Source organism: Mus musculus, chromosome 14, assembly GCF_000001635.26.
Source record: "Mus musculus strain C57BL/6J chromosome 14, GRCm38.p6 C57BL/6J".
Lineage (NCBI taxonomy): Eukaryota > Metazoa > Chordata > Mammalia > Rodentia > Muridae > Mus > Mus musculus.
The window spans coordinates 98019945-98038897 of NC_000080.6; the positions used below are offsets into that span (position 1 = coordinate 98019945).

At 34.9% G+C, this 18953-nt stretch overlaps 1 protein-coding gene across 2 annotated transcripts in view; it reads right to left on the bottom strand.

The window, feature by feature from the left end:
- The window catches only part of Dach1 (dachshund family transcription factor 1), a 382920-nt gene that overhangs the window by 233099 nt on the left and 130868 nt on the right, over window positions 1-18953 (bottom strand). The gene's annotated exons all lie outside the window — the stretch shown is intronic.

Genomic DNA, 18953 nt, shown 5'->3' on the forward strand with positions numbered 1-18953 from the left:
GAAGCAAATAAGAATATTTAGCATTATGGTCTCATTTTTGCTTCTGTATTATGCAAATAATACAGTCTTTGAAGCAAATAAGAATATTTAGCATTATGGTCTCATTTTTGCTTCTGTATTATGAATGTGCTTTTCATAGGCTCTTCCATTATTTATTTGGCCAATATGTGCCTAGATCTAATAAAACCATCCTCGAGCATTTCCATGTTTGCATCCGCTAAGGTCCCTTGCCTCATCAGAAGATTCAAAATCCCCCTCTCTTTTATTTTATGTAAGTAATATATGATTATTGAAAAAATTACTTATTAAGTGCCTGCTTTTTTCAATGCAGGGCACTCTGGATCCTGATTGGGAGGGGGTGAGCTCCTCATCTTCAGGAGCTTATATTCTTCTCGAGAGGGAGGGAAGAATCTTGTATGTAAATAATTTTGATTCAAATCGTAATGTGCTATGTGTTTTACAAAGATGTAATCTGTTTACCAAAGGATCCTAGGCTAGGTGATATGATTGCCATCTTCTGGAATGAAAGATACCAATGGAATCATTAAAAGAAAATTCCAATCTACTTCTCCGATAGTATGAAAAGAAGTGGAACCATAGAAATTATTGATGTGTAGCATTGCTTCAATCAACTGACACAATTCAAATAGCAAGAAAAACACAGATTGAGTCTCCTAGACTTAATGTCTAGCATTGGATTCTGGAGACCTTTGCAATGAGAGCAAGGGGCTTATTTGCAAATTTATCTGGCTTGTAAATCAATATGGATACCCTCCTGCTTGTTGCTATGATGTATCTATCTCTCCAGCTACTTGTTCTTATTCTTCATTGTGATTCTTCTGGCTTTTTAACTGATGCTTTGCTTGGGATCAATCGACAGGCATCTGATAGACTCCATTCTCCCTGAGTGAACTCTTCCATTGCCATCACTTTGATGCTAGGACTAATGGCTAAACATACATCTACAGCCCAGATCTTCCTCTGGGATGCAGACAGATTGATGCCCATCTAGCAGACATCCCTGCTTAGATGTCCTATAATAATATAAGACTCAGCTTATCCAAATCTGAACTCAGCATCTGCCCCCATTAAAACTGATTTCTCTTTTACTTGTTCAGCATAATGGCACCTGACTGACAAAGTCAAAAGTCCACAACTTGGATGTATCTTTTCCTCTTTTGTATACTCAATTATTATCTCTGTGAAGATATCTTTTATGTTCTTGTCTGTATCCTACTCCTGTTACTGATCCTTCTTTTTGTTTTCTTTTTTCTTTTTTTCTGATCCTTCTTTATTTCTTCCTCAACTCACTGTTATGGCTTTTCAACATCTTCAAAAACCTACTTCCAACCCCAGTCTAGGGTCTTAAATATGGACAGTACTCCAAAATTATTTCAGATTTTTCCTAATATACATGTTTGTTAATATATTTGCATCCTTATTGGATTCACAATCCATAGCTTAAGTATAGACGGTGATGCTTGGCCTTAACCTTCTTTTCAAATTTTGCTATTTTATTCCAACATCTGTGCCTTGTTTTATATTGGATTCTACTGATTGTCTTTCTTTCTCTTTAAATCTTTCTCTTTTTCTTTTGAAGGAAGATCACATTTTGTATCAGTAGCACAGCTTTGAATTTGTTATACTCATACCAAAACCTCCTGCATACTAGGATTTCAGACTCTGTTCCATCATATTGATCTGAACAGTGGGTGGCTTGGGTCTCTTATTACACCATTTTTGAGAAGGCTGCCTCTGTTACTTTTCTACCCCAGCTCATCCTCCCCTCCATACTACCTAGCTGAGTCCTAATCATTCTTCCCGTGTCACCATTTCCAGCTTCATGTTGATGTGTGAGGATAGTCCACAGTTAATGAGAACACTACTATCACCCTTCCAATCCTAATTCCAGGCTCTGTGAATCTGTTTTTAGTATTCTACTCCCATTTTTATATCTTGATCTATTTGTAAATCCACTTGCCCTGTGAATCCTCAAGTAAAATGCCTTGTCAATTTAAGTGAACAAAAGCCAAGAAAATTAAGAAGGAAAGACAGGCAGACAGACAGGAGAGAGAGAGAGAGAGAGAGAGAGAGAGAGAGAGAGAGAGAGAGAGAGAGAGAAAGAGAGAGAGAGAGAGAGAGAGAGAGAGCTCAAACATGCATGCCCCCCCCAACACACACACACACAAAGTTTTTTGAATTTGGAGAAGGTACGAAGAGAATTCTACCTGAACACCTAAAGCGCAGAGAAAGGGGTATTCATTTGAGAACAGTAATGGAGAAAATAGGAAAGGAAAGGGCAATTCAAAGATTTGAACTTTTAGCCCTTTGACTTGTTTGCTTTTAAAGAAAATGAAACTGCTAAGGAGTACTTCATTATCCAGGCCACAGGAGCTGTCCTCACAACTTTCACTTGGAAGCAAAAGTCGAGCTACCTCTAAGTAGGAACACTTTAACTCATGCTGTGATTAGAATAAACCCAGTGGTCTCCTTTCACCGCAGATATCTCCTGCCCAATCTATCACATTGCTTCAAATTCCACCAATAGAGATTTATTACTTTCAGACTAGATGCTTGAAGTTCTTTTAAAGCCTTCCATTAAAATGCAAATACCCTTGGTGGTGGTAACACCCTGAGGCCATCAACTAACACCCTACTGGGGATTACTTTACAATTATGTGAGAAGGCAGCCTTGAGACACTGAGGCAAAGAACAGAGCAAATGGTTTTTAAAAAGGGAGAGAATGATGTTGTTTCCTTAAGCACTAGACTACTGGTTGCCCACTCTGTGAGTCAGAGAGAACTTCTTGGAAGGAAATAGCAAGATGTATGTACTAACAAGATTATCCTATTTCGTTATTTACAGTAGCATTCCTTTCTTGAGAAGTGTACTTTAGCTTAAGTTTTGAGCACTAACTTCTGGAGTTCATAAATTTCTGTAGTAGTCTTAAAAACAAAATTTCATTGCAACTACTCAGTGCTCAAGTTTTTTCAACAGAGATTTAAGGAACGTCCAAAAAAACCCATATGCTAGTGTAAAGGTCAAAAGTGCACATGCTTCAAGAGATGCACCTCCACACAGGCTGCATTGATTTACCAGACAGTATAAACTTAATCAAGTCACCTAGCTGCACAGAGCAGCTAATTACATGACCTTATTGCTAAATGAACTCTCTGCTTTCTTAAAGATCAGTTATTCTTGAAAGAAAACAAACAAACAAACAAACAAACAAACAAAAAACCCCTAAATTGAACAAAGGAAGCAATTAGTAAAAGCATTCATTCTGGAGTGAATTTCTCCAGACCACATTCATCTGAACCTTGTATGCAATGTACAAATATACAGAAGAGAGACAAAGTATGATGGACTGTCTTTCATCTAATTAAAAGGAAGAAGTTAGTTAAATAATTACCCTTAGTAGATTGGATGAAATCTTAATAAAATACTTCCTTCTTTCTCTCAGCTTCACCCACACCTTAGCCACATGACAGAGTTCGGTATTTTCAACCATTTGCATTAAAAGAAGAGGGTAAAGAAGAGCACAACCATACCGCTTTGAACACCCAATTTTAGAAACACTTTTTTTGTTATTGTTGTTTTCGGTTCTGAATGAGAAGGTGTTCTTTTGTAGACCAGTCGCTTTGGACATTCTACTTTCGTTAGTTTTTGTCACTAAATCAAAGTCTAAATATGTCTCTCTTCCAGGACAGTATAAGGTTTAAAGACACTTCACTGTCCATTTGTTTCCAGGGCTCCAGGCCATAAGGCCTGACTGTAGGGGATCCATAACACATTTATGATGTTTACTCAAGGAGAGTCAAAATTCAACTTCAGAAAGAGAAGGGCAGGGCAAAGTGATATGCAGCTGAGTGGGGGGTGGGGAGGGGCGAGGGGTGTCTGGAGTGGAGTGTACTTTACAAGTTTTCAAGTCACCAAACATCCAAGGGCAGCTTGCTGGTAATAACTTTCACCTCTTTTGAGAAATGTTGGTGATGATTTGTAAATATGAAAGAATCCCCAAATACAGCTAAAGATAACCTGATTCGAAAGGGCCTTATCACTCTGTCACCCCTTCATTTACTCAAGAGAAAAAGAACTGAGTGCAACCATTAGGGGAAACCTGACAGAATCCCAGGTCCAAGGACAGAGTCAAGATCTTCCTTGAAATACGAGTTAAAATTATATCATGTAGAGATAGTGGCATAGCAGAAAAATGCATGGAAGAAAATAAATATGGAGATGTACCCTCGAACACAATTATAGGGAGTGAAAGCAACCCATTTATTGACAAGATTTATATGTCCTCTTGAATTTATTTATACCAGAACACCTATACTTTCTACTGTATTACTCAAATAGTCTTCTAGTAAAATGAGTCTGTAGAACAAATATAAAATCGATTTTGATGACTATCATACATTATTTGAATTATAATCTACACCACGAATATGAATTTCAAATTTAGATTGCTGCTAAATAATAACACTATATTAACATAATTTGTATATTTTATATTTCAATCAATTACAATCAGAAATATATATACTTCTTAATAGTTTGCCAGTTTGACTTGAAGACTATTATATAGTCATAAACTTACTTATGATAATATGGATTAGTGTTTATGTACTAAGTAAAACAAAACAGCAAGGCACATCCTTTCAAGTCAGCATATTAGAGTCCAAATGCGAAAGGCACAGTAGATGACCATTAGTTCATAATCCTGTTCTCATACATCATTTCTAATTTGATCTATTTTCAAGATACATCAAATTATTCTCTTTGGCAGAAGTCATTTCCTACATTTTGAAGACCTTTTCTCCAAACATTTTCATTTGGTCTTAATATAGTATATTGACTATGATGAGATGGCAATTCTGGCTATGTTTGTTTCAGACATGGAATTGAGTTCACTCTGTTACCTTATTTTTAAATATAAGAATATTTTGCAATAGGTAACCTTATTATATTAGAGTTATATCATATATTTTGAGATGGGTACTACTTATCATACTATACTTATTACTACCATAATTTAAAGTTCAGCAATCTAATGCTATGTATTGTATAGCTAGCCAACTCTTCTTCCATGGAGCTTAATCCCCAATGATGGACACTGCTATCTCCCTTATTCATTGGTAAGAATACAGTCACATCAAAGAGTGAAAGGCCTTATTTTATTAAAAGGTCATATGCTAAATACCACAATAAACATCACATGACTTAATATTCACAGTAACTCCACATCATACTTATCAATACCAGACCCATTTCACAAATAAATCGAATGGTTCTTGGTGAAAGAATAGTGAACATGAATGCTGGGGTTACACACCTGTAATTTATGTATTATTTAGGGAGGATCAAGGTTAAAAGTCAACATGGCCTATATGAAGACTTTGACTTATACAATGATGAGAGAGAGAGAGAGAGAGAGAGAGAGAGAGAGAGAGAGAGAGAGAGAGAGAGAGAGAGAGACAGAGAGACAGAGAGAGAGAGAATAAACCAACAAGGAAAATCTTCAGTGCCTCATATTGCCAATGTATCAGAGCTGAGTGAAACTAAGTCTTTTGCAGTAGTGATATAACTATTTCACCTCTAAAGTAACTTGCATCATAATCACTAATACCTGGAACATTTCAGAATTTTGTCATTGTGGGTACATTTTCATAACACAGCTATCAATCTGTATACTACTTTAGAAAGAACACCCTTTCTCCTCACCTCTTTGGACCCACTATTTACTGCTTCCTGGAATCCTATCCAATAAGGTCTCCCTATATGATAGCTTCCCTAGCTACTGAGTGCTATGTCAGTCGGCTCACTTAGCAGTTCACTTCAAATACCCTGCTGTATTTCCAAAAATATTATGTGTTTGTTTGTCTATGGATCATTGTATATACTGGCAGTTTCCATAAAGATAATGCTTTAAAATCTCTTGTTTACACATGTAAGCACAACATCTTATATAAAGTCAGAAATCAATGGATATTAAATGAAAACAAATTAAGAATGAAGAGTTGTAGGAAGAAATGGATGGTCAAAAGTATGGTCACCTCAGTCAAAATTGTTTTAGTAATTATTTACAAAGTCCCAGTCTGGCAGTATCAAACGTCACACTGGTGTGTATGATGGTGAAGAGGAAGCCTATTGAGTTAAAACTTTCACTGCATTATCCATATTTCTAGCTGAATACTTTGGATCTATATTTGCTGTTCAAATTTAGGTGGTTAGGAAGAAAAGAGCCTACACTGTTTTAAACTGGTGGAAAGCTATTGAGACGAAAATCACGAATTAAGATGTTCAATATGCAAATCTTTGAACTCAGTTTATAACACTAGACACATAATTGGGATCTTGCTTTACAATTTCACAATAAAGTATGTATTTATGATAACATTTAATGTAGGAGTTTTACAGCATCAAACATAAACAAACTCTGTGGGTTTTTGTTTGTTTGTTTGTTTGTTTGTTTGTTTGCTTGCTTGTTGTTTTTTGAGACTGGGTCTCTCACTATGTAACTCTGGCTGACTTGGAACTCACAACATAAATCAAACTGCCCTGGAACTGACAGAGATCTGACTGCCACTGCCTCCTGAATACTCGGTAAAAGGCATGCCTTATCATGCCTGGTTTACATAACTGTTCTTAGAAATGGGAGCAAAATTTCCATCTACAGTGCAGACAAACTAGCTTTCTATGTGAAGATACAAGGCCGTGATCATCCTTACACACAACCTAACTACTGTCCTTAACAACCAAGACTAGCAGCACAGTCAACTTAAATTATGCAAATATATATTTGTCACTGCACTCAAACATTACAGGTAACCCTCAGTTTCTGTCTCTCTTCTTATCAATAGTTTTGTCGAGGTTGCTTTGGAATACTTATTTGGGAGAAAGGAGTGCTAAGAAGTGTACCCTGTGCTTCAAAAGTTTTACCACAGAGCTACGTGGACAGCCTGTCAAAAGAATGTCTTTAAGTAAACAGAAATAAAACCATGTGAAATCCACATTATTCCCATTATAGTCTGTGTGACAGCATCCCACTTTTTAAACATCAGAGAAGGGGGGAAATAAAAGGAAAAAAATGTAGACGCTAACATGAAATAATTTGCATCTAAATTTTTTTTGGAAAAATGTAAAATAAGCTCTCAAACTTTAAAAGGATTGTAAATTGCACAGCATTTTCATATAAGCTTCCATTTTATGATAGTAAATTTAAATGAGAACCCTATCAAGTGCTTGTAACGAAGTTTCTTACAAAATGATTTTCAAATTTGCTACTATGAGTTAGTTTCTTGATTAGCTTAAAGTACCCTGGAAAAGGAGAAAGAAAGTAATTTGGGGCGTCTATCAACATCTACTTCAGCAAGCTTAGCAAACAAACATCAGTAAGTACTTTTCTTCCTATTTATTTACACAAGTTTCTTTAAAACAATATACTTCTAAAAGCAATTACTTTAAATTTATTTTCCTCTATGTTGATGGAGAAAATATTGTCATGCAAAAGGTAACACTGAATTTGTGTAATAACATAGATTTACAGAGGAACCATGTTAAGAAAATAGCAAAGCACTGAAATTCTCACTAGCATCTTTCCTAAAACACATGATGATAATTATCTTAGGAAAAAGGTGGTGCTGACAACAGCAAAAATGATGCTGCCAAATGAAAAGTTAATTTTATTTTAAAGGATTAAGCCATAAATTACTTCTTTAAAATTAGCAAGAAAAAACAGAGCCCTTCTAAAGTCAACTTAATCAATTCACAAGAATTTTTGCACAAGAGAAAAAATTAGTAGACCTTAAAATTTCAAGAGGTTATATGAGAATCATACTGAAGAGCCACTTTTACTCAGTAACTAATTAGGAACCTGTGTGGGTGCCTTTTCAAATACCCATCTCACCACCTGTATTCCACCTTATTTACCACTATCTCAATCTACATTTTAGAACACTTCTTGGGTATGTTTCCACACTGCTAAAATGCTCTTTTTTTCTTTTAAATAAATCACTTTTAAATAATCCCTTCATTTTCTTATGCCAGTATAAGACATTTAATAAGTTCACTCTTGATAATTAATGCTATTTTTGCTTTGAGAAAAAAGCATCTTCATTTTTCCCAGGCAGCCTTGAACTTGGGAACTGAAGTGGTCCTGCTTCAGTTACCTGTGAGTTGAGAGTGTAAGCAATGGTCACATTGCCTGATTAGCAAGAACTTTTAATTATTTAGTTACTCTTGTCTTGACCCTACCATATATTCCAAAGGGTACAATGACAAAACTGGATGTTTTGATCATCCATCCATCCTTTGCCTTGCCATTTATTTTGGGCTTGCTCTATGACTTCCTGTTAGAAAATATGTGAGTAAAGATGACATAAACCATCACTGGGCAGAAGTTTGGCATCCTCAAATGAATTTGTCCCCTCCTGATTTTATATTCTTTTCATGAGAATATGTGGACCAAATTACCACCATAGAACTGAAGAGACCAGCATTTTCAAGCAATAGATAAAAATAAGGATTTGTTGTTGCTAGTTTTGGGGCTTCAGATGTCATTCACTGTTTGGGTAGAGGACAGGAATATGAACTTCAAATGGTAGTATGTGTTATGTGCTATCTACAAGTCAAGACATGAATGAATGAATATATGCTACCTAAAGACTGCATTGCATAATTGTCTGATACCCTAAGCAATTAGGCTAAGTACAAAAGAGGAAAATGTAGAGACCTGAAATTAAGCAAAAAAGATATTTTTAAAAATGCTGAATTTAACACAATCATTAAAAAACTTTCTATTCACTTAATGGTGACATAATCTCTTTTCAAAAAGAAAATATAGAAATGATGTTTTAAATGAAAAAACAAAAATACATTTACTACAGTAATGTTTATTTGGTTCTCAAATCCAGTGCAGTAATTTGTCTGTTATACTTCTATTAAAATAATTATGTGCAATGTTGAAAAGCCCTTATGTACTTAGATACATATATGTACCTAAGTATCTATGTGTATACACATATGTATCTATTTATGCAATCCATTTTATCTAAGATAATTCTGAGTTGTATGGAAAGATCTATCTACTGTCTTAGAAGTTCCTAATGCTTACTGTCAAAGGATGTTTAAGGATTGAAGGAGATATCCTTCCACTCACAATGCTTTCTGTGGAGATTTGTACCTGTAATCATACAATGACTTCAGACTGGGACAAGATTGAAGGACAAGAACAGAGATAGGAAAATATTGTTGATGTATCTCAGTTCAGTGATCATAGCTGCAATGCTCAAGCATCCTGGTAGCCTTTGGATTGTTTGAAGAAAGGAACTCATTTTAATAAAAAAAAATCTGTTTATAGAAAATACCCAAGGACTGCCGAAGTATACAGTGGTTTAAAATCATTTTTAAAAAATCATTAAACATCATTGAAAATGGATTTATTAAAAAGGATTTTGATACATTTGAATTCTTCTATTCCACACTACCCAATTCTGTAAGTGACTGGACAGGCATCTAAGCAATTTACGACCTGCCAGAGACACTATCTACCTCAGTTCCTAACAGAAAACCAGTGAAAGGTATTTTTGTTGCTAAGTGTCCAAAAGACCCTGGTATTACCATTTCCATCTACAAATCAAATTATTATTTTCCTTAAAAGTGAATTATACCCAATATATCCTCTTTTCGGCTTGCTATAAGTTCTCCTCCATAAGCTATAAGCATCAAGGTAGTCAGATGTCATCGTGGCCATTACTTAGTTTATTTCTCTTTGAGACAAAGACTCTTGAGAATAGGCAGGCTTTAAACTCATGTGCATCTGAGTATTGCCTGGAACATTTCTACTTCAAGCCCTCCCAATTACAGGTGCTTGCCACCACAGCTGCTTGTTATGTGGTAAATAATGAATTTATTCAGTGCTTCACAGTTGTTCGCTTCTAGACATTCATCTCTCTTCCCCATAGCCATCTTTCTCAATACTAACAGCAAGAACTCTATACATGTTCTTGTGCTATGCTATGGATATGGAGGTCAGAGGACATACTAGTAGACATTGGTTGTCTACGTCTGCCTGTGTGTTCTACGGATGAAACTCAGGCTAGCTGGTTGGCAGAATCATCTTTAGTCACTGAGGCAAGGAATGCACTACTTTCTTATATGAATATTCCCTAAGGACAGAACTCTACATCACTCCAGAATTTTTAAGTGGCATTTTATAAAGAACATTTTACTTCCTGAGTAAAATCAAAAAGGTCAAAATTAATATTATATGTGTGTCTAACCCTTCGTAAATTTATTGAGACATTATTGATGAAATTAACTGAGTAAATATTTTTTTTATCTGTACAATGATGAAAATACACTTTAGTTAGTTTCTGTAGTTAAAATTTCAATAACGTGTTTATTTGCAAATATGCTGATTTGAAATATTCAAAACAGTAGCACATTATTTTCCAATTCATCTGCTTTTTTTTTTTTTTTTTTTTTTTAGTATTAGAATTTTGAAAACATGTGCTGTGATTTCTTTGGAGCTCGTCCATTCTTGAATTCTGGCAAAACACAAAAATGAAATTAATTTCCTCGAAGGTATGAATAGTATTTTCTTCATTATTTCATCTGCTAAACACTTTCCAGGGAGCACCATTACTTGGCTATGGTAATTTCCTTCAACTCCACAATATTATTCCAAGCAAAATGTGAATTTTTAACATACGTTCCCATTGCTGAATTACATTAAAGTACTTTCATTCTGAGGCTTATGATAGGGCTCACTGGGTGCATGTTGTGCAACTATTAGGATCTGCATTTAGAAGTCTATCACACATGGACCCATGGTATATCCATGAATTTTACTGAAACACCAGGGCTCTGGAAAGCAGAGATAGAAGAATTCTGAGGAGGTCTGACAGCCAGCTTATCAACAGAGAAAGTGAGAATCTCTCTCTAAAGAGAGAAAAGGTACAGAATGATATAACAGGAAATCTACTTACTTATTCCAGCCACTTCATGCATAGACATGGCATGTGCAACTTTTCTGTACACATATCTGCTATCCACCCCACACAGTCTCTCAAAACATAATTTCCTCTTACATTAACATCAGCTAAATACTGTATACCCTCTTGTACTCCATTGACCTCTGTTTCCAACTAATTCTAGCACTTATGATGAGTCTGATTCCGCAGGAAGTGTTTATATGGTTACTTATATTGCTTCAAAAAGCTTTTTAATAAATGATAGATTTCACTGTGATATTTGTAAAAAGTGCTTTTCTGTAAGATGTTTCAAACCTAACCTTTGCTGAAATGCTTATCTGAATGTTTTACTTCTCACAAACATTCCTCGAAATGCAATTCCTGTTCAGTCATAGATCAATATAATCACATCTGACTACTATTTTTTTTTTTTTTGGTTTGGTTGGTTGGTTGGTTTTTAAACAATTTTACTAGATTAAAAACTTTGAAAAACTTTTAAAACTTTGCCATTTGGGGAAGTTATAACTTTGTGCTAAGAATCTCTTGTGAGACTATGCCAGGGCCTAGCAAACACAGAAGTGGATGATCACAGTCAGCTATTGGATGGATCACACGGCCCCCAATGGAGGAGCTAGAGAAATTACCCAAGGAGCTAAAGGGTACAGCAACCCTATAGGTGGAACAACAATATGAACTAACCAGTACCCCGGAGCTCTTGTCTCTAGCTGCATATGTATCAAAAGATGGCCTAGTCGGCCATCATTGCAAAAAGAGGCCCATTGGACTTGCAAACTTTATATGCCCCAGTACAGGGGAACCCCAGGGCCAAAAAGGGGGAGTGGGTGGGTAGGGGATGGGGGGTGGGTATGGGGGACTTTTGGGATAGCATTGAAAATGTAAACGAGAAAAATACCTAATAAAAAATAAATTAAAAAAAGAAAGATACGCATATATTGATGCAGATTGTATTGAAGAAATACACATGATAGGTATGAATTGCACACTGCATGAGCACCCCTTGGAAAGAATGAGGAAAGTATGCAATCTGCATTAGGACAGGACATATTTGCTAAGGAGTCTCCTATTAGTTCAATGCTTGCCTATCACCAAATTGAATCCTTACCCTTTTTCAAATTAAGGAATTTAAGGCTGGGGTATTACTCAATGGTATAAAAGTTGCCTACAATGCCTGAGGCCTCATTATATAAAAATAAAATACTTTAAATGTAAATGAAAAGTAAATTAAAATAAGGAATCCCATGCTTTTTATCTTGTGTCTCCTTGGTCCTATTTTGCTTTTGTTCTGGTGTAACACTGTCAACAGACCAGGACAATAGGATAGTTAGCTCTAAACAACTCACAATATCTTAGATGGTTGGGTCTTGGAGAATAATTGGAATGTAGAAGGTGGAAAAAGGGGCAGTTCATTCCTTAAGAAGAAAAGTATCATAATGACATGAAACGAAATGTACAGAGAAATAATAATTAGTTTCTCCTACCTAAGAAAAATAAATTTGGGGAAATGCTGAATAGTTAGATTTTTTCCTGGTGAAAGGTTTTATTTGTTTCACTCAACAATAGTAAAAAATAAGTACATCAGTGAGTACATCACATGTCATTGTACATCAGTGAGTACGTCACATGTCATTGTGTGACCATTTCCTGTATGGGACTTGAACATCACCAGACTTTGTAAGAGATCTTGGGGTCAAGAATTTCTCTAAGATACAAATGATGACATTAATAATTGTACATAAGTAAATGCATTGATTATCTATCTAAAATATGCTTTCATGATTACACAGATCTTTATTATTTACAAAACATACAGTCTTCTCAAAACTGCTATTGAAATTTTATAGTGCTTGGAAGAATTCATTTACAGAAGAAATTTCAAAAACTTTTTAGAGTTTGTTTGTGGAAAACTCATTTTTTGCTGTTGTGCATATTACAGTTTTTCAACGGATTAGAACATGACAAAGAGATGAAATACACCCTAGTGGGCTATTCTACATGAAAGCAAATAATTGTGTCGTTTTCCGAATGGGAATAAAGGTGCAAAGAAGAGCAAGAAGACATGACATCAAGGCTATTGAAGTTAAGTAAAATATATTTAGTCATATTCTAGGCTGAGTGTTGGAAAACATGTTAAGATTTTTCCCTAAATCTTCATACACTGGGAAAATCTGGCCAATAATATATTTAGAATACACAGCAATAAAAAAAGAAAGATAACACTAAAAATAACTGCCAACTCTTAAACTGTAACAAGGTATGTAGTCAAGATATGAAAAAAAAAGTTCTGTCCCTAATTAGAGCAGGTAAACATTAGAATGGGCCACCAGGGAAGGTCTCTGCACACTCTCTCTGGGGAAGAACTCATTGATGGTAAAGGGTGGAGGTAAGGTCTTACTGCAGGAAGGAAAGGAATAGGTGACCTCTGAATTCATAAGTCACACTCTGCCTGTTTTCTACTGCCTGACTTAGTTATTCATCAGCTTTCATTTAATTCAAGGGTATCATTAACAGTACTGAAGTTTCTACAAGTTAGTTCTCTTCAGATTTAATGAGTATAATTTAAGTGTAACCAAAGCATTTTGCCAAAGTGTAATGAAAAAAAAACAAAACAAAACAAAAACAAAAAACAAAACTTACAACTCATAGGAGAACAACAATATCAACCAAACAGAACCCCTACCCCAGAGCTCCAAGAGACTAAACCACCAACCAACCACATGGAGGAACCCATAGCTCCAGCTTCCTATGTAGCAGAGGATGGCCTTATCTAATATTAACGGGAAGAGAGGCCCTTTGTCATGGGGAGGCTCGATGCCCCAGTGTAGGGGAATTCCATGGTGGGGAGGCAAGAGTGAATAGGTTGGTGGGGTACCACTGTCATAGAAGCAGTGAGAGGGAGGATGGTATAGGGGGTTTCCGGAGGAGAAAACAGGAAAGGGGATAACATTTGAAATGTAAAAAAAATAAAGTATTCGATAAAAAAATTTTAAAATAACTGTTTGATGCAGAAAGAATGCACACTATATGTTAAGATTAAGATGTGTTACTTCAGGAAAATTCTTGTAAAAGCATATATTTATATGAAGTATGACACAAGAGTCATTTTGGTGAATATAAAAGATATAAAATTTACAAGCAATGCTTTTTATATTTCCTCCTCTATGTAAATACTTGACCCTCCCTTTTTCTTCACAACATCCTAACTCATGAAAAATTACATTTTATACTCTACATAGGTGAAATTATGCCAATCAAAAGAGTAAAGGTCAATAAATAATTAGACAATAGAGATCACACTTCTGTCTTGATCTTAAGAGATTTATTCCTTCATTCTTCAATTTAAATAATAGTATAAATGGAAGATAGTAATTTTCTATTATGACAACAGACTTTAAAGTATCTAAAAAGTATTTCTTAAACATATATTTAGTGTCAAATTTAAAATTTCATCGGTTTATACCCTTTTCTATAAATAGTATTTTTCTTTGGAGTCATAGGCAGAATGACCACTAATCAAGTCTACTTGAAATTACTTTTCTTTGACTATTAGTTCACACTTAAAAACAAAATACACAGAATGATAAAAATAAATAACACCAAGTAGTGGTTGTATTTGAGCTATATAGATAACACACTACACTGTATATCTCGACAATAATTTTAAAAATAAGAATAGCTTAGGGTAATTGCTTTAGCCATAAGATTTTTGCAACCTTAATCAAATACAATAAACCAAATTGTACTCAAGTCCTTTAGAGCTAATAGATAAATAATTTAGAAGAAAAAATTTTCACTGACTTAGTAGCTTAACATCAAGGCAGTGAAACTGAATTGAATTAAGCTTTTACATATTTTCAAAAGATACCCATATATTTCTCTGAGTAAGGGCATAATAGTCCCTTACATAGTACAACCTCTTAAATTTGTATAAACAAAAGTACCTGAATAAGATTAAAAATGGAAAGTCTTAAACGAAGATATTTTAGTTCTGATCTCTCCCTTCCATTATAGCAATTATTTCAGCATATTTGGTCAAAGTTAAATTATTTTCAAGAAATTATTACATTTATCCTTCCAGACCAATTAACAATCCTTTCCACCATGCCCACCCACCTTATAAATTTTAATTTTTAGTGGAGAAGGAATTAAATAATATTTTCACTGAAATTAAGCTAAGCTAAATTCTTGCTGCAATGACTTTAATATTATTCATCTACATCCAAAGATTACCTACAAGCAATAGTAAAGCATATTTAGGCCTTACACATTTACAAACTATTGTATGTTTTAGTTTTCTCTGTTGCAGTGTAAAGAATTCAGGAGAAAGACAGGGCTCAAGGAAGGAACAGGTCACAAACCCACCCCTCTTTTTTTTTTTTTTTTTTTTTTTTTTTTTTTTTTTTTTTTTTTTTAAATCTCTGTTTTGTAACCATGGTAAAACAATAGAAGTGAACTTTGTGTGAACTTTTCTCTTTAAAGGACTGGGTCCACGTTGACCTAGCAGGGCAAGCTGGAACCTGATACTATCAACCTCAGGGCTGTTAAAGCAATCAGGTTCAACAACTATATATGTTCTCTAATGTCATTCTCCCACAAAGCCAAGGCAAAAGCTAGCTATTTCTAGCAAAGAATTTCTTTCCATTGTTTCAGAGATTAATTCAATAGACTAAATGTGCATAAAACATTGAATGAATGGTAGCTGACAGAAATATATTATTGTTCTCTTATAATTATGTTGTACCAAAGCACATTGATAGATAAGGATTAATCCACAAAAAGTACTATATAAAGCCCCACAATACATAAATAAAGAACAGATGGTTTAAATCATTATACATCCAAGTGATCTTACATTTAAGCCCAGATATTTTATTAATTTCTCATGGAAATCTGTCTTTAAAAGGTAACATTTCTGTATTTTAAAATACCATGCTTTTCTAAGGGCAATAAAGTTAGGAAGACACAATTTATTAAATCAACTAACTAGACTATGGTTTATTTCTGCAAACCAAAATGTGACCAAGAACTAAATGGATATTGACAGTCCCGACATAAAACCAGTCTTCAGAGCAGGTTACATTCTAACCAAATAAATGTCATAAATGGGTAACATATCCAGAAACAATTATGGAAAGAAATCTAATTTCTAATGTTCATAAATAATCATAACATGTAATATATATATGTATATATATAGTCTGTTCATAGCTTCTTTTAAACAATTATACTATTAAAGTTAATAATAATGTAATAAAGATAATTTTTTCTATCATCATTGACACTCACAAATTAGTCTCTATAGATATTTAAAATAAATATATCATCATGGTAATACTTCATCTCCTTCAGCATCACTGCTTAATGAGATGCTCACTGTAGCTCTGAATATCATTCCATATGAGTTGGTTTCTGTTGTGTCTTCTCAGAAAAGTTTTCACTCCAAGCATCTATTTGAATCATGAGAGGAAACCTTTGCCATGGTACCCAGAAGCCTCAGCATATCAGAAAGAATTATAGTTGGGTTTGAAACAGTAAAGAAGTTTGAAAAACTAACTGATTAGAGATAGTTATGCACATACACACACACATACACACACACACACACACACACACACACACACACACACACACATCCAGAATGAAGGTAACTGCATTAATATTCTACTTTATGCTACTTGTCTACCATGAAATAACGAAAGAATCCCCTTTTTAGCAATAAAATATGTATAACAGCCTTTTCCCCACAGGATAGCTTAAGCTGGATGTTCGTTATGGTTTAGTGTTGTAGAAGGATGACATATACAAAGGCTTTCATGTAGCTGCATTTGAACATCTAGTATTGAGTACATTTGAGAGGTGACCAGACCAACCACAAATGTTAAAGTCCTAGTTCAACACGACTTAATACAATTAAATCCTTTAAGAAAATCGAGAATTAATAGGTCCATTTAATTCTTAAACTGATCTTGCAGATAGTCCCATGAGAATACTTCTACATTGCAGGGAAACTGTTAACTTGGTTTTGGAGCACCCTCTTGAAAATACTAAGAAGCATAAATGGGAGTTTTAAAATTTAAGGGTGTGAGAGGCATTAGACAAAGAAACACAAAAGACCCAGAGAATGAACCTAGTCAGTTAACTGATGTTTGCACACTGGCTCCATTGAGTCTCTTTAGTTTGAAATGTAAGTAGTTTAGGTGCTGGTGACTTTAATGTGAAAAAGGGAAAGGGTAACATATTCAGGAGATTTACTTTGTACCAAGTAAAAAATATCTATCTCATTTAAATCCCAGCACTGTACTGCAGATATTACTTCTGCTCCTCAGATGAGAAAACTCAGATCAGACTGTCCCAATAGCATGGCTCATAAATTTCAGATCTCCGTGTCTGATCCATGGATCTGTGACTTCAAAGCCTGTGCTTATTCCATTATACCCTGGCACCTCTGGATAATAGGGACAAAGGTCACTTTGCCATGGATCAAAAGACAGAAGGCATCATTTATTACATGCCTTTCCTTGGCAAGTCACTCAGCCTTCTGGAATCCACAACTTTCCTTCCATCCGAGGAGGCTATAGGAGATAAAACGATCAAAACTGAAATGAATACCCATGTGAGCTCATGTTATTATAGGATGATCAGCTAGAAGTGTGAACCAAGAGAATAAGGGAAAGATGCAAGCCTCTACACCCTAATGTTCAGGAGTACAGTCTAGTGTTTTGTGTCTTTCCAAGTTTCCTCTGTGTTGTTGTCCTTTTTCCACCCTACTAGATTTTTTTTGTATGAAGATATCACAGGAAATTTTGCTATCCATCCAAATTCATGCCATTGGCCAGTTCTTGTAGATTAAACTAAGGAGTGTTAAGTAACTTGAAACTGCACTTCTTTTCCTCTTAGAAGGAGTAGAAGCCACCACTTCTACAAACCAAAGCAGAGGATTCATTCCATCTCCTATCCATCTCCACGTCTCAATTTAATGGTCATCAGATCCATTCAGTTGTGTATATATGTGTGAGCGTGTGTGTGAATATCTATCTCTATCTCTATCTCTATCTCTATCTCTATCTCTATCTCTATCTCTATCTCTATCTCTATCTCTATCTCTATCTCTATATCTATCTCTATATCTATCATCACTATCTCTCTCTCTCGATCTCCATCTCTATATCTATATCTATATCTATCTATACACAGGTATGTATATATGTGTATGTGAGTATACACATATATACCTATACATAGTAGGTATATTATTATACCTTATACCTATACAATATTTACAATATATTATATGCTTATACCTATACAATAATTCTTAATCAAAAAGAAGCTGTGATTTTTTGAGGAGGTGGAAAGAAGAAGGAGAAAAGAAAAAGAGAAAATTGTGTAACTATAATTACCCCCCAAAATAAGATAAATAATAAAAATTTCATTTTGGACTCTTGGAGCACCTGGTGAATTCTAAATAAATTACAGTATGCTTTGTTTAAAAAGTAACAAAAATTCTTTTTCTCAAACCAAACACCTAGTGTTCCTTCTAGAGATGAAAATGCTCTCAAAATCATCAGCAGTAAAAACGAACTTCGGAGAATATGGAAGTGATGTTTCCCTTTTCAGCTGAGTCCACAAACTACATTGCTGTGGCACATAACTAGACTTTTTGCCTGTGCCTCCAGATGCCTTGAGTACAGTTCTTGTCTACTTTGACCCTGCATGTCACAACCTAATGGATTCCATACGACTGGTGACAATCCTGTACAGCCCAGGTCCTAAGACCAGAATCTTGGCAGTTTTCCAGTGTCCTTCACACTGCTCAGTCCCCAGGTTGTTCTCATCTTACCTTCTATATTTCCCAATCCACTGTCCTCTTCATTCCTATGATGCAGCCTTATCTCAGGTCCTTTGCTTTGAGTCCCTGCAGTTTTTGATTATGGCATAACTGACAATTACAGAGTGAAC